This window comes from Mesoplodon densirostris, chromosome 5 (genome assembly GCF_025265405.1).
Source record: "Mesoplodon densirostris isolate mMesDen1 chromosome 5, mMesDen1 primary haplotype, whole genome shotgun sequence".
NCBI classification, from domain to species: domain Eukaryota; kingdom Metazoa; phylum Chordata; class Mammalia; order Artiodactyla; family Ziphiidae; genus Mesoplodon; species Mesoplodon densirostris.
In genome coordinates, this window is record NC_082665.1 from 144,958,499 (window position 1) to 144,974,776 (window position 16,278).

Here is a 16,278-nt window from a genome sequence, read left to right on the forward strand (position 1 = left end):
GTTAGATGAAGAATTACTTTATGTATAATAATTATATAATATTACTGTGTTATCATATTCCAAAGAACTTCTATCATATAAAAGTCAGTTACCTCTGAGAGGTGGAGGGGGGGAAAGAGAGAGAGAGAGAGAGAGAGAGAGTGTGTGTGTGTGTGTGTGTGTGTTTTGAGAGACCCTATTTGCTAGTGGTTTAACTTGTAAGGAATACAGTAGAACGAATGAATATATATGTAATTCCTTTGTGTAATAGATGGTTTACTGGGGGAATGCTTATATCAGAAATCTGATCCATCCATACAAGAATTTGTGCAGGACACTTGTCAGTATCTTTCACTATGTATCTTTCAACAGTATCTTTTAGTATGTAGAAATAACATCTGAAATCTTAATGGTTGAAATTATATGTTGTTCGGGATTGGCTTCAGAATAATCCAGTGAGGGAAGAAGAGTAAAGTGAGTGGAATTATAGATAAAACAGAATTCTCTGTGAGTTGGTTAATGGTTTAAGCTGGGTGATGGTTATACGGGGTTTCATTATTCTTTTCTCTCTTCCTTTGTATATGTTTAAATTTTTCCATTATACATATACAAAGGTAAAAACAAAACTGTCTGCTGTTACAATACAGATAGCTATGAGAGAAACATCAGCTTCCTCAAAGGCTTTATGCCTGAGGTGGGCTATGTATGTCTAAGGTGGAGAGAAGGCTAGAGAAATCTGTATTTCAGTATAAAAATTGCTAGCTTAAGAGTAGAAATGGTCTGTAGAAGTATTCTAAGAATTTAATGTATTATGAAGCAATGAAAGAGATACTTGAAACCTTGATGCTTGTCATTTTTTCCCCAATTTTTTTTATTGTGATAAAACACACATAACATAAAGTTTACCACTTTAACCATTTTTAAGTGTACAGTTTGGTGGCATTTAATAAGTACATTCAGATTGTGCAACCATCACCACCATTCATATCCGTAACTCTTCATCTTGCAAAACTAAAATTCTACACCCATTAAACAACAATTCCCTATTTTCTCCTCCTCCTTTAAACCTCTGGCAAGAACCATTCTACTTTCTGTATCTGTGATTTTCACTACTCTACGTACCTCATATAAGTAGAATTATACAGTATTTGTCTTTTTGTGACTGGCTTATTTTGCTTAGTGTCCTCAAGTTTCACCCATGTGGTAGCATATGGCCGAATTCCCTTCCTTTTTAAGGCCGAATACCATTCCATTTTAAGTATGTACCACATTTTGCTTATCCATTCATCCATCAGTGGACACGTGGGTTGCTTCCATATTTTAGCTATTGTGAGTGATGCTGCTGTGAACTGGGAGTACAAATATCTTTTTGAGACCCTGCTTTTAGTTCTTTCGGATATATTCCTAGAAGTGGAATTGCTGGGTCATATGTCATATGGGTCAAATAACAGAATTATTTTTAATTTTTTGAGAAATTGCCATTTCGATTTTTATAGCAGCTGTACCATTTTACATTCCCATCAACAGTGCACAAGGGTTCCAGTTTCTTCACATTCTTGCCAACACTTAACTTATTGTAGCCATCGTTATCGGTGTGAAGTGATATCTTATTGTGGTTTTGATTTGCATTTCCCTAATGACTAGTAATATTGAGCGTATTTTCATGTGCTTATTTGCTATTCATATATCTTCTTTGAAGAAATGTCTACTCAAGTCGTTTACCCATTTTTGAATTGGATTATTTGTTTTTTGTTGTTGAGTTCTAGAAGTTTTTATATGTTCTGGATATTAATTCCTTATGAGAGAAATGATTTGCAAAAATTTTCTCCCATTCATCAGTTGTCTTTTTGCTTTCTTGATAGTATCCTTTGATGTGCAAAACTTCTTTGTTTTGATGAAGTCCAGTTAATCTATTTTTTCTACTATTGCCTGTGCTTTTGGTGTCATTTCCATTTAATGGTTGCCAAATCCAGTGTAATGAAAATTTTCCCCAATGTTTTCTTCTGAGAATTTTAAAGTTTTAGCTCTTAGGTTTAGGTCTTTGATCCATTTTGAGTTAATTTTTGTATATGATACAAAGTCAGGGTCAAACTGACATAAGGATATCCAGTTTTCCCAGTACCATTTGTCGAAAAGACTGTCCTTTGACCATTGAATGGTCTTAGTACCCCTGTCAAAAATCTGCTGGCCATATATGTGAGGATTTATTTCTGGACTTTTTATTCTATTCCATTGGTCTATATGTCTGTCCATATGTCAATACCATAATGTTTTAATTACTGTAATTTTGTAGTATGTTTCAAAGTCAAAAAGTGTGAATCCTACTTTATTCTTCTTCGAGATTGTTCTGACTATTTAGGATCTCTTGCAATTCCGCATGAATTTGAAGATTACATTTTCCATTTCTGTGGGAAAAGCTGTTAGATTTTATTTTTTTTTATTTATTTATGTATTTATTGTGGTATGCGGGCCTCTCACTGTTGTGGCCTCTCCTGTTGAGGAGCATAGGCTCCGGACGTGCAGGCTCAGCGGCCATGGCTCACGCGCCCAGCCACTCTGCAGCACGTGGGATCTTCCCGGACCGGGGCACGAACCCGTGTCCCCTGCATCGGCAGGCGGACTCTCAACCACTGTGCCACCAGGGAAGCCCAGATTTTTTTAAAATTTTACTTATTTATTTATTCATTAATTTTTGGCGGCATTGGGTCTTCGCTGCTGCACGCAGTGCTTTCTCTAGTTGCAGTGAGTGGGGGCTACTCTTTGTGGCGGGGCGCAGGCTTCTCATTGTGGTGGCTTCTCTTGTTGCAGAGCACAGGCTCTAGGTGCGCGGGCTTCAGTAGTTGTGGCACACGGGCTTCAGTAGTTGTGGCTCACGGGCTCTAGAGCACAGGCTCAGTAGTTGTGGAGCATGGGCTTAGTTGCTCCGCGGCATGTGGGATCTTCCTGGACCAGGGCTCGGACCCGTGTCCCCTGCATTGGCAGGCGGATTCTTAACCACTGCGCCACCAGGGAAGCCCAGGCTGTTAGATTTTTGATAGAGATTGCATTGGATCTCTAAATCACTTCGGTTTTATTGACATCTTAACAATGCTATGTCTTCTTATTTATGAACATATTCAACTTGTCTAAGTGGTCTTTAATTTTACCATTTCTTTTTGAAGTCATAAAAATATTCTGGAAATAGTGGTTGTAGCTATACAACCTTGTGTATATACTGGAAATCAGTGAATTTTGGGGTATGTGAATTATACCTTGATTTAAACAAAAAACATTTTCTTCAACTTAGTCTCTACTTCCAGCCCTCATTTGTTCTCCCCATCATTATCAGACTTCTTGGAAGAAGCTATACACTTACAGTCCCATTCGCAGCTTTCATTCACTTCTCTGCCCAATGTCATCTGGCTTTTGACTCCATTAATCCATTGAAACTGCCCTTGATTTTGTCTTTTTTTGTTTTCGGTTTATCAGCTTTTGGCACAGTTAATGTGCCCCCCACCATTTAAAAATAACCTTTTAATTTTAGAACAGCTTTAGGTTTATAGAGAAATCACAGAAATAGTACAGAGAGATCTCATAATCCCCTCACTGGGTTTCCCTACTGTTAACATCCTACATTATTCTAGTACAGATTTTATAATTAATGAGCCAGTATTGATACATTATAATGAATAGAAGTTCATACTTTATTCAGACTTCCTTAGTTTGTAGCTAATGTCCTTTTTCTGTTCCAGGAGAGCATTCCGGATACCACATTACACTTCATGATCATGCATCCTTCACTTCTTTTGGCTGTGACAGTATCTCAGACTTTCCATGTTTTTAATAACTTGACAGTTTTGAGGTGTACTGGTTAGGTATTTTGTAGAATGTCCCTGAATTGGGATTTTTCTTATTGTTTTTCTCATACTTAGATTCGGGTTATAGGTTTTTGAGAGAAAGACCACAGAGATAAAGGGCCATTTTCATCACAACATATTAAGGGTATCAACATGACTTATCATTATTGGTGTGAAACTTGGTCACTTGGCTGATGTAGTGTTTGTCATGTTTCTCTACTGTAAAGGCACTCTCCACCCCTTCCCCCTTTCCATACCATAGTCTTTGGAAGGAAGTCATTATGTGGAGCCCACACTTGAGTGGAGAGTTTGCTCCACTTCTTTGAGTATCTACATGATTTGTTTGGAATTCTTCCACCCTAGATTTGTCTCTTCTCCTCCATTTATTTATTTATTTAGTTAGTTAATTCTTTTTTTTTCTTTTTTTTTTTTACATCTTTATTGGAGTATAATTGCTTTACAATGGTGTGTTAGTTTCTGCTTTATAACACAGTGAATCAGTTATACGTACACATATGTTCCCATATCTCTTCCCTCTAATTCTTTCTTTATACCAGTATGGACTCATGGATATTTAGTGTATAGTCTGGGTCATAGTCCAATACTACTTCAGCTTTTTTGCTCAAATCGTTAGGACTATGGCCATTGGTAGCATTCAGTTGCTTTTCTGTGTCCCTTTGACATATTTCCTGCCCATTCCTCAGATCAGCCATTTTCCAAAAGAGTCCTGATTCCTTTTTATAGAGAATGTTGTTAGAAATCAAGGTCTTGGTGCTAAGCGAGCTCATCGTTACTGGGGTGGTGTCTTCCTTTTTGAATCACTGTTTTTCTTTGTGTCTGTGATACCACACTTTTTAAGTCTTAGAGGAAGCAGTACAGTGTAGCGGTTAAGAACAGGGGCTCTGGAGGATGAGGGTGTAATCTTGGTTGCACTCCTTATACTCCACCAAATGTGTAAATCTGAGCAAGGTGATCTCTCTAGGCCAAAATGTCCAGATTTGTAACGATGCAGATAATAATGGTAAATTGCTCATAGGGTATGTAAGGATTAAATGAGGTAGTGCGTGTAAATCACTTAGTGCGACACCTAGCACATAGTAAGCATTCATTAAGTGCTTACTCCTTTTCCTCTTGTTAATATTTTCATCTTCTTTTTGGCCATTCCCTTCAGTCTACTCTCCTAGCTCTTCTTTTGTTTGTCTTCTAAATGTTAGTGTTCCATGGGGTTTTTGTCTTAGTTTTTTTTCCTCACCTTGTACATTTTCCCTAGGCAATTTCATCTATTCTCACTGCTTTTACTTTGTATATGGTTGATTCTCAAATCTGTACCTCCGGCCCAAACCTTTGTCTTGAGTTTTTGTATATATATATATATATTATATATTTTTTTTTTTTAAAGAAGATGTTGGGGGTAGGAGTTTTTATTAATTTATTTATTTTTGCTGTGTTGCGTCTTCGTTTCTGTGCGAGGGCTTTCTCTAGTTGTGGCGAGTGGGGGCCACTCTTCATCGTGGTGCGCGGGCCTCTCACTATCGCAGCCTCTCTTGTTGCGGAGCACAGGCTCCAGACGCGCAGGCTCAGTAGTTGTGGCTCACGGGCCTAGTTGCTCCGCGGCACGTGGGATCCTCCCAGACCAGGGCTCGAACCTGTGTTCCCTGCATCAGCAGGCAGATTCTCAACCACTGCGCCACCAGGGAAGCCCCTTGAGTTTTTGTACATTTAACTGCTTATGGGACGCCTTCATTTGAATTACTTACATGCATCTCAGACTCAATCTGTCCATAATTAAAGTGATTATTTCACCCTCTCAAAACCTACTTTTCCCTTTTCTTTATCTCACTGGATAGTACAGTAGTACCTTTCACCCTCTGCCCAAACCAGAAACTGAAGCATCATCTTTGACTCCTTTTTTGACCTCTCTACTCCCAGTCAAATCACTTACAAGACTTGTTGATTCCAGCTAAATATCTCAGTTCTCCCCACCCACTTTCTCTATTCCATTGCTATTATCTTAGTTCAGACTACTATAAACTATTTCCTGGATTACTGTAGCTATTTTACTTGCTTTGAGATTTTATTTCTTTCTGTTTCATTCACTGTACTATAGCTACATACTTTTTCTCAAACACAAATCTGAACAAGTCTTCCCAAGTTAAAAAAACATTTTTTGTTCCTTATTGCCCTCAAGATAAAGTCCAAACTCCAGTTTAAAAGATCCTTCATGATATGGTTCTTGCTTTCATCTTTAGCCTTATCTCAGACATTTATGCTTATGCCACACTGAACTACATTCCCTCTGTCTGTCCCTCTTCTCCCTGCCCTCCTCTCTCTCTCCCTCCCTCTCTCTCTCCCTCTCTCCCTCTCTCTCTCTCTCTCTCTCTCTCTCTCTCTCTCTCTCTCTCTCTCTCTCTTTCTCTCTCTCTCTCTTCTCTGTACCTATAATGCCATACCTCTCTGACAGCAACCTCACTTTACTCCTGATAGATATACATTTCACCTGGCTAATTTCTGTTCATTCCTAGCATCTAAGTTTAGGTCTTATACCCACTTGGCCCATAAGCCTCTAATACTCTCTGCTTATCCCAATTGCAGTATTTATCACACTGGACTTTAATTTTACTGTTTTACTTATTGGTCCCCACCTGACTCCATGAAGTCAGAGACTTTTTTATGTTATTCATCACTGTTTCTGTAGAATAGATATTTCAAAGTAACTATTCCATAGTAGCTGTCCCAAACTGGAACTTTGTTGAAAGACTGTGTGTCTTTCCTTCTACCTATAATTCCCTTGGCCACTGGGCAAATTCCTATTTATGCTTTAAAATCTAGCTGAGCACGAATTCCTCTGTACCTCCTTGTTACTGAGCGTCCTTTGTGTTAACCTTTGGACCCTGTACATACTTTGTGATTGTCCTTATCACATTATATTGTGTTTCTTTATAAGATTGTCCTTTCTTTTTTTTACTAGACTCTGAGCTCTTTAAGGGCAGGGTCTTTTTATATATATATATATAAATTTATTTATGTTTTATTTATTTTATTTTTGGCTGCATTGGGTACTCGTTGCTGTGTGCGGGCTTTCTCTAGTTGTGGCGAGCGGGGGATTCTCTTCGTTGTGGTGAGCATGGACTCTTGTTGCTGAGCACAGGCTCTAGGCGCACATGCTTCAGTAGTTGCAGCATGTGGGCTCAGCAGTTGTGGCTCATGGGCTTAGTTGCTCCGCAGCATGTGGGATCTTCTTGGACTAGGGCTCGAACCCGTGTTCCCTGCACTGGCAGACGGATTCTTAACGATTGTACCACCAGGGAAGCCCAGGGTCTTTTTACATATTTTTGTCTTTAGAGTCTAGCTTGGCATCTCATGCAGTTATATATATTCAGTAAATTTTTAAAAGTTTATTTTTATTGAAATATAGTTAATTTACAACATTGTGTTAGTTTCTGGTGTACATCAAAGTGATTCAGTTATACATATAAATGTATTCTTTTTCATATTATTTTCCATTATAGGTTATTACAAGATATTGAATATAGTTTCCAGTGCTATACAGTAGGACCTTGTTGTTTATCTATTTTATATATAGTAGTTTGTATCTGCTAATCCCAAACTCCTAATTTATCCCTCCCCTCCCTTCCCTTTTGCATACTAACTAAATACTGAACTGCAAGAGCTTGATTTGCCATAGCATTTCCAGACTTTTAATGCAAATATTTATTTATCTAACCTTTGAGAAATGTATAAAGAAGGAACTTGCCTTGAATGCTTTTTCAAACAAAGTGTTAAGGTATTCAGTGAGGAAGGTTTCTGAGCCTTTTGTCTTAGGGCATCTATCTAAGAGTTGGAGGTCTAAAAGTTACACAATTAATTAAAATAAGAACAAGCCTGAAGATGATTTTATTCTGCCATAACCAGACGAGTAGCAGGGGATTTGGAAGCAGTTGAGCATTCATATATCCTTGTCATAAATCATGTAATTGTGTATTTTTTTTTTTACTTTATTATAAATTTATTTATTTATTCATTTTTGGCTGTGTTGGGTCTTCGTTGCTGCGCTTGGGCTTTCTCTAGTTGCGGCGAGCGGGGGCTACTCTTCGTGGCGGTGTGTGGGCTTCTCATTGTGGTGGCTTCTCTTATTGTGGAGCATGGGCTCTAGATGTGTGGGCTTCAGTAGTTGTGGCTCTTGGGTTCAGTAGTTGTGGCTCTCGGGTTCAGTAGTTGTGGCTCGTGGGCTCAGTAGTTGTGGCTCACGGGCTCCAGAGCGCAGGCTCAGTAGTTGTGGCACATGGGCTTAGTTGCTCCGCAGCATGTGGGATCTTCCCAGACCAGTGATCGAACCCATGTCCCCTGCATTGGCAAACAGATTCTTAACCACTGCACCACCAGGGAAGCCCTGTATTATTTTTTTAAATGAAAGAAAAAGATACTGTAACTCAGGGCTTCATTATCTCTAGTGTTGAAATCCCAGCAGAACCTTTGTTGAAGATCAGGGATTCCTTCATTATCTGAGAGGTACATGCTGTTTCTTGGGCTATATCTTTGGGTGGTTCTGGCATGTGAAAGAGGCCATATTTGCCTGTAAGGTGTATGCGTTTCTCGGGCAGCTGCTGTGGGCTGAATTGCTTGTGTCCCTGCAGGTAGATGAGCCCTGCCGTGTATCTTCCTCTTGCTCCTTTGTGTCCTCAGCAGAGCTAGCAGTACCACCTTGCCAGCTCCTTCACTGCTTGCACATCAGATTGAAAGTATGTGTATCTTTTACTCACTGCCAGTTCTGCACTGTCCAAGAGATTGCAGTAGCCTACAGCTATGGAACTGACAACCTACTAAAAGGAATGCAGCAACTCAAAAGAGGGAATATCCCTGGATAATCAGATTCCTCCTATGGAGGCAGAACTAATGGAAAGGTAAGAGAGAGCATGACGGGAAGAAAGAAGAATGGAACTCTCAAGAGGATACAGTTGGAACACCGAGAAAGTTGTTTTGGAACGAAAAATATATTCACAAGTCTTGAATCTAAGGAAGATTAAAAACAAAAAAATGGCCAAAGATGTACCATGAGCAAAACAATATTGATACTAAATAAATATACTAACAGCCTCAAGCTATTAAAGGGACAAAGGGAAATACTGTATTGTGATGAAAGGAACAATCTACCCAACAATCCAGTTTTTAGGAAATGGGCAAAACTTATGAATAAACAGTTCACAGAAAAATATTAATGGTTCTTAACACAGATAAAAAGGCACTCTACCTCATTCACAAACCATACGTAATTTAAAATTACACTTGAGTACCATTTTTCACTCTATAAGGCTGGCGAGTATTAAGAAGTTTGATAAAACACTGTTGTCAAGGGTGTTGGATAATGTGCTCTCTTATACTGCTGGTGGGAGCATAACCTTTATGGGAAGCAATTTCACAGGATTTATTAATTTAACATTCACATTTCCTTTGACCAAGCGGTCCCAATTAATAGCAAAATATTGGCAACAGTGTAAATCCATCAGTAAGATCTGGCTAAATAAATTATGTTCAATACATATAATGGAGTACTATGCAGATGTACAATTGGGAGTGAGAAAGCTATGTACAAGTATGGAATGATCTACAAAGACACATTATTAAGTTAACAAAAGAAAAGTGCAGAACAATGTGCCGAATAACCATGTGTTTAAAAAGAAGAGACATAACAAACACAGGGGGCTTCCCTGGTGGCGCAGTGGTTGGGAGTCCACCTGCCGATGCAGGGGACACGGGTTCGTGCCCCGGTCCGGGAGGATCCCACATGCCGCGGAGCGGCTGGGCCTGTGAGCCATGGCCGCTCGGCCTGCGCGTTCGGAGCCTGTGCTCCGCAACGGGAGAGGCCACGGCAGTGAGAGGCCCGCATACCGCAAAACAAACAAACAAACACAGGTATCATGTTTCTTGTAAGGATACACAAAGACTTGACATTCCTTATCTGGTAGTTAGAGAAACAGTGTCTTTCACAGAGAAGTTTTAATCTTAATGAAGTTCAACATTAAAGCCTCATTTTATTTTTCATGGATCACACTTTTTGGGTTGTATCTATAAAGTCATTACCACACTGAAGGTCAGTTAGATTTTTCTCTTATTTTTCTTCTAGGAGTTTTACAGTTCACATTTAGGTCTGTGCTCCATTTTGAGTTAATTTTGTGACAGGTGTAAAGTGTGTGTCTAATTCTTTTTTTTTTTTTTTTTTCCTGCATGTGGATGTCTGGTTGGTCCATCCTCATTTGTTGAAAAGACTGTCCTTTCTCCATTGAATTGCCTTTGCTCCTTTGTCAAAGTCTAGTTGAAAGTATTTGTGTAAGTCTTTTTCTGGGCTCTCTATTCTATTCCACTGATCTATTTCCTTGTTTTTTTTGCTGATACCACACTGCCTTGATGACTGTGAGTCTTGAGGTTGGGTGGTATCAGTCCTCCAACTTTTCTTCTTCAATATTGCGTTGGCTATTCTGGGTCTTTTGCCTCTCCGTGTAAACTTTAGAGTCAGTTTGTTGATATCTACAAAATAACTTGCTGGGATTTTGATTGAGATTGCATTGACTCTGTACATCAGTGGGAATAACTGACATCTTAACAATATTAATTCTTCTGTGCATAAATGTGGACTTCTCTCTCCATTAATTAGATCTCTGATTTCTTTCATCACAATTTGGTCATTTTCCACATATAGATCTTATACATATTTATTGGATATATCCTTAAGTATTTCATTTTTTGGTGCTAATGTAGATGGCCTTGTGTTCTTAGTTTCAAACTCCAATTATTTATTGTTGGTATATAAGAAAGCAGTTGACTTTTATTTATTAACCTCGTATCCTGCAACCTTGCTATAATCATGTATTAGTTCAGGATTTCTTTTTTTTGTAAATGATATTTTTGTTATTGGTGGTGTCTTTTTTTCTTCTTTTTTCTTTTTTTGGCCATGCTGCATGGCATGTGGGATGTGGGGTCTTAGTTCCCTAACCAGGGAGCAAACCTGTGCCCCCTGCAGTGGAAGTATGGAGTCTTAACCACTGGACTGCCGGGGAAGTCCCTGTAAATGGTATTTTTAATTTCAATATCCAGTTGTTCTTTGTAAGTATGTAGACACACAGTTGGTTTTTGTATTTTTTGTAGCCTGCTCCCTTGTGAAACTTATTTCTAGTAATTCTTTTGTAGATTTTTTAGGATTTTCCTTATATACTCTCACGTCATCTGTAAATAAAAAGTTTAACTTTTCCTTTCCAATTTGTATTTCTTTTTCTTTCCTAATGTCACTGATTAGGACTTCCAGTTCAAGGTTGAGTAGAAATGGAGAGAACAGAAATCCTTGCCTTGTTCCTGATCTTAGGAGGAAAGTATTAAGTCTTTTATTATTAGGTATGATGTTAGCTGGTAGAGTTTTCATAGCCACCCAGCATCTGGTTGAGTAAGTTTCCCTTCTAAGTTTTCTGAGTGTTTTGATAATGAATGGTGGATTTTGGTAAATGTTTTTTTTCTGCACCTGTTGCAGTGATTATATATGGTGGGAGTAATTTTAGCCCATGAATATGGTGAGCTACATTGATTGATTTTTACATGTCACAAAAACTTTGGATTCCTTGCATAAACAGCATTTAATTTTTTTAAAAATTAATTAATTAATTATTTTTTTGGGCTGCGTTGGGTCTTCGTTGCTGTGCGTGGTGGGCTTTATCTAGTTGTGGCAAGTGGGGACTACTCTTTGTTGCGGTGCGTGGGCTTCTTATTGTGGTGGCTTCCCTTGTTGCAGAGCACGGGCTCTAGTCGCGCAAGCTTCAGTAGTTGTGGCACGTGAGCTCAGTAGTTGTGGCGCACAGGCTCAGTAGTTGTGGCACATGGGCTTAGTTGCTCTGTGGCATGTGGGATCTTCCCGGACCAGAGCTTGAACCTGTGTCCCCTGCATTGGCAGGTGGATTCTTAACCGGTGCGCCACCAGGGAAGCCTAACACCACTTAATTTTGAGAGGAACTTATGAGTTCTCCATTTGGAGAATATTGTTGATTAGAGCCTGTTTTGTACTATTTTTAATCCCTTATAATCTAGAGATGATTCTGGAATCCCTGTGTAACAGCAGGGAACCAGTTGAGGTTAGACAGAGTACATATGTTTATAGTGGAACCAATTGTTCAGGTTTTGTAATGTTTTTTAAAAAGATCTTCACAGCCTGGAAACAGAAATAAAAGAAAGCATCTTGTGGGTAAGGCAGTAGGAAGAGAAGGAATTCAGAGTTTTCCCAAAAGCGTTGCTGGAATGGCTCCTTATAGGGGCCATATGAATGCATGTCTGCTAAGAAGGGAATGTGAGAACTTACCTTTCTTGATGAGAAAAAGTTTAAAAGGAGCTGGAAAGGTGAAAGGGTAAAGAACTGGTGTTAGAGATTATTTCAGTCCTCAAAATCTTAAAAAGAGAGTAGCTTGTATATTTTGGAGTTATATGTTTCATTAAAAAGGCTGCTAACGTTTGCCCCATTTTAAAAAAAATATTACTTAACAAATTTAAGTCCTCAAATATCTAGTAAGCTTTGTTTTATATTTCTTTGAACAGTAGGTATAAGCGACATTTGGTTGCTATTTCTATGAAAATTCTCTGGCAGGCTTCTAAATCTGAGGTCATGTTAGGGTAAGTTTGGCCTCTCTTGCTGTGTGAGGCTTACTGAGAGATTGTATTTTAATAACTACAGTGAATGGTTCTGGCTTTGCCTTTTGAATCTGAATTTGTTTTCAGGATATTAAAAAATATCTTAATGATCTGATAATAGACTAACCCATTCCACAAGTAGTTTTATCGACCTGTTCAATCCAGTAGCTTGCTTTTCCTGTAGGACCCATGCCATCTGATCTTCTTCTCTTTTGTATTTTTCTGATCTTTTTTTCTTTTGTGTTTATCTACAAGATAAGTTTTATTTAAATAATCATGTTAGTTTACCATACTACATAATTAAATACTAAAATTAAATAAGAATTATCTTTTAGAAATAAAAGTTAAGTTCCTGATTTAAAACAAAAAATAAAGGAAAAATTAAAATGTTTTTAAATAGACTGTGCTTACTCATCTTTTATCTTCCTGTTAACTGCTTTTGCAATGTATGTTGTGGTTAGGTAGAATTACATAACTTTGTTCTGTGTTTTGATTGCATGTTGTAGATTTATAAATAATTTTGATGACACAGTATGTTGTACCTGAGACCAAATAAAATGAGTTTTTTTCCCCATTTTTTTTTTTTTTTTTTTTTTTTTTGCGGTATGCGGGCCTCTCACTGTTGTGGCCTCCCCCGTCACGGAGCACAGGTTCCAGATGCGCAGGCTCAACAGCCATGGCTCACGGGCCCAGCCGCTCTGCGGCATGTGGGATCCTCCCGGACCGGGACACGAACCCGTGTCCCCTGCATCGGCAGACGGACTCCCAACCACTGTGCCACCAGGGAAGCCCTCCCCATTTTTTAATATACATTTTTATTCTCTATTCTGATAATTAATATAAATTGCTTTATTATAGAGTGTGGCATGATGACACCTATTTTTAATATCTTGAAGTAACTAGTCACTATTTCTTATGAAAGGATGATAAATGGATATTATTCTTTTTGGAGGAAAAGATATCTGCACTCTTGTTTCTGTAGTATTTCAAAGTTCATTTTCAGTGAATCAGCTTGTAACTTAGTTGGCAGAGTAGAATACTGTTAATGTTAAAAGGTCCTTCTTTATGTGATTTCTTATTTGCTAGGTAGTTGGAAAATGGAGTTGATCTAATTGCCTGTTTTTATTTCCTATTCCTATATGGCTCACTGTCTTCTAGAAGAAAACTTTTCCACACCTTTAACTTAGCTAGCCATCTTGCTTACTGTTGGTAACAACTATTGGTACTGGTTAATTTCAAACCCACAGCACTAAGGGAAGAAGATAATTTTGATTGTCAATTGGAATTTAGTTCTAAAATCAACTTCTTAAATGTTTTCTTTTTTTGAATTTCCTCATTTAAATTTATCTTGTTTATGACCAACATAAAATTTGCATGAGTTGCCAAATCTAAAAGCAAAATATCAAAAATCATGCCTTAAAGTTGTTTAACAGCTTTGTTGCCAACACAGTGTTTTGGCAATTTAAATTGCAAATGTTATTTAGGAAAGATTAAATTGCCTCTTCTGAATTTCAGCTGGTTTCTCCTCTTCTTTATAAATTACATAGTAAATAAAAATGGTAGCTGTGTCTTTAAAAAATACTAAATAGGAAAACTATTAAAAGTTGCTAAAATTTTACTAACTATTTCTTTAGGAGTTTCTTATTCATTCTAATGAAAACACATTGTATTTTGCTTCATGTTGTAAAGTAAGTTTGATATATTTGAAAAGGCTCAGGTTTTGGAATCACTGAAGCAGAGCTTCAGATTTCAACTTTGCTACTTATTAGATCTACAATTGATAACATCGAAAATATACTAAATCTCTCTGTCTGATTTTCACATATGTGCTTTGGTGATTGTAATACCTACCTTGGAGGGATTATATTTTCTCATTTAACTCTCATGTGTAAAGCTTTATGCATAATACTTAGCATGTAGTGGGTGCTCAATAAAATATTAATTCCCTTCTCCTTTACTTCCTTCATTGTTCCATTGATATTTGAGCCTTTCCTTATCATTGTATCAATTATGTAGAAAATGTCTGCAAGTTGCTGGTTAAATTATTGAAAAAGACCAGCCTGAATATATTTAATTACAAGCTGTATTTTGAAGTAAAAGGAAATTGCTATCAGGATTTACTGGTAATACAAATTACTTCTTTCATTTTCTGCCTGTGAAACTAATTAAATCCAATTTTTTGCATATCTCAGAATAAGCTAGGAACTGTTTTGTCATCCCTTTCTTCAGTGACATCCTTTACATCCCCTTTAGTGAGTCCATTTGGGACCCATTAAAGTGTGACGAGTAGCATGACTGACACTGCAGACATGTAAATCACAAATCTAAAAGAAGTGGAACAGAAGATGAAAACATTTATCTAACACGAAGGCCCTCAGTCTCTCAGATGAGCAAAGTAGCTATTAGAATAATAGTTTCTAAAAATTATTTATCTTTTTTCCATTCCCTGATTAATAAAGGTGATGTTTTCTTAGTACGCCTGGAGGTTTAGAGTGCTTTAGTCCAGTAGTTCTTAAGTTTTAGCAAGCAACAGAATCACCTGGAGGGCATCTCATAAAGATTGACTCCAGAGTTTCTGATTCAGTAGGTCTGGGGTGGGGGTCTGAGAATTCATATTTCTAACAAGTTCCTAGGTGAAGCTGATATTGCTAGCCCTGGACCACACTTGGAGAATTACTACTCTAAGGGTATGTAGAAGAAGTGGGGATTAAGCAAAAGGTAGAATCAGACTGACTTTTCTGCCTAAGATTTTTTTTTTTTTTTTTTTTTTTTTTGCGGTACGCGGGCCTCTCACTGTTGTGGCCTCTCCTGTTGTGGAGCACAGGCTCCAGACGCGCAGGCTCAACGGCCATGGCTCACGGGCCCAGCTGTTCCGCGGCATGTAGGATCTTCCCAGACCGGGGTACGAACCCGTGTCCCCTGCATCGGCAGGCAGACTCTCAACCACTGCGCCACCAGGGAAGCCCTGTCTGCCTAAGATTTTTCACTCAATTCAGAAAACTTTCCAGTACCTTCTATGTGTCTCGTACTGCGGTATCATCAAGCCTCACGTCTTAGACTTTCAAACCACAGATTTTTCCTTTACGAAAGGACTCTACCGCCTAAGGAGCACTTCTAAAAGAAAAGACGAGTGAAGAAAGGAGGATAGGCTCTCCATTTTGTTGCTTTTTCAAACCTCTGTCCTCATGTTATAGCAATATTTTATCTTTTGCTAATTTTAATGCAAAAACATTGGCTCTTGTAATTCTATCTCTAGGTATCTCTCCTAAGGAAGTAAATTTTGACATAATTAATATAGACAAAGACAGAGATATTTATCATAGCATTGTTTGTAAATAGCAAAAAGGTAGCTCACACACAGAAGTATATTACTAGGTGATTTTTTTTAAAGGGCTTCAAATGCTTGGCTGTCTATCTATCTATCTATCTATTTATTTATTTATTTATGGCTGTGTTGGGTCTTCGTTTCTGTACGAGGGCTTTCTCTAGTTGTGGCAAGCGGGGGCCACTCTTCATCGCGATGCGCGGGCCTCTCTCTATTGCGGCCTCTCTTGTTGTGGAGCACAGGCTCCAGATGCGCAGGCTCAGTAGTTGTGGCTCACTGGCCTAGTTGCTCCACGGCATGTGGGATCTTCCCAGACCAGGGCTCGAACCCGTGTCCCCTGCATTAGCAGGCAGATTCTCAACCACTGTGCCAGCAGGGAAGCCCACTAGGTGATTTTAAAGTAAATTGTGTTTGTATGTGTATGATAGCTAAATTTGTAGTCATATTTTGCTTATGAAGAAAAACATTTTGAAAACA

General features: G+C 38.3%; 1 protein-coding gene across 3 annotated transcripts in view; it reads left to right on the forward strand.

Annotated features, from left to right (window-relative positions):
- The window catches only part of TFDP2 (transcription factor Dp-2), a 175,004-nt gene that overhangs the window by 53,153 nt on the left and 105,573 nt on the right, over positions 1-16,278 (forward strand). The window lies entirely within an intron of this gene.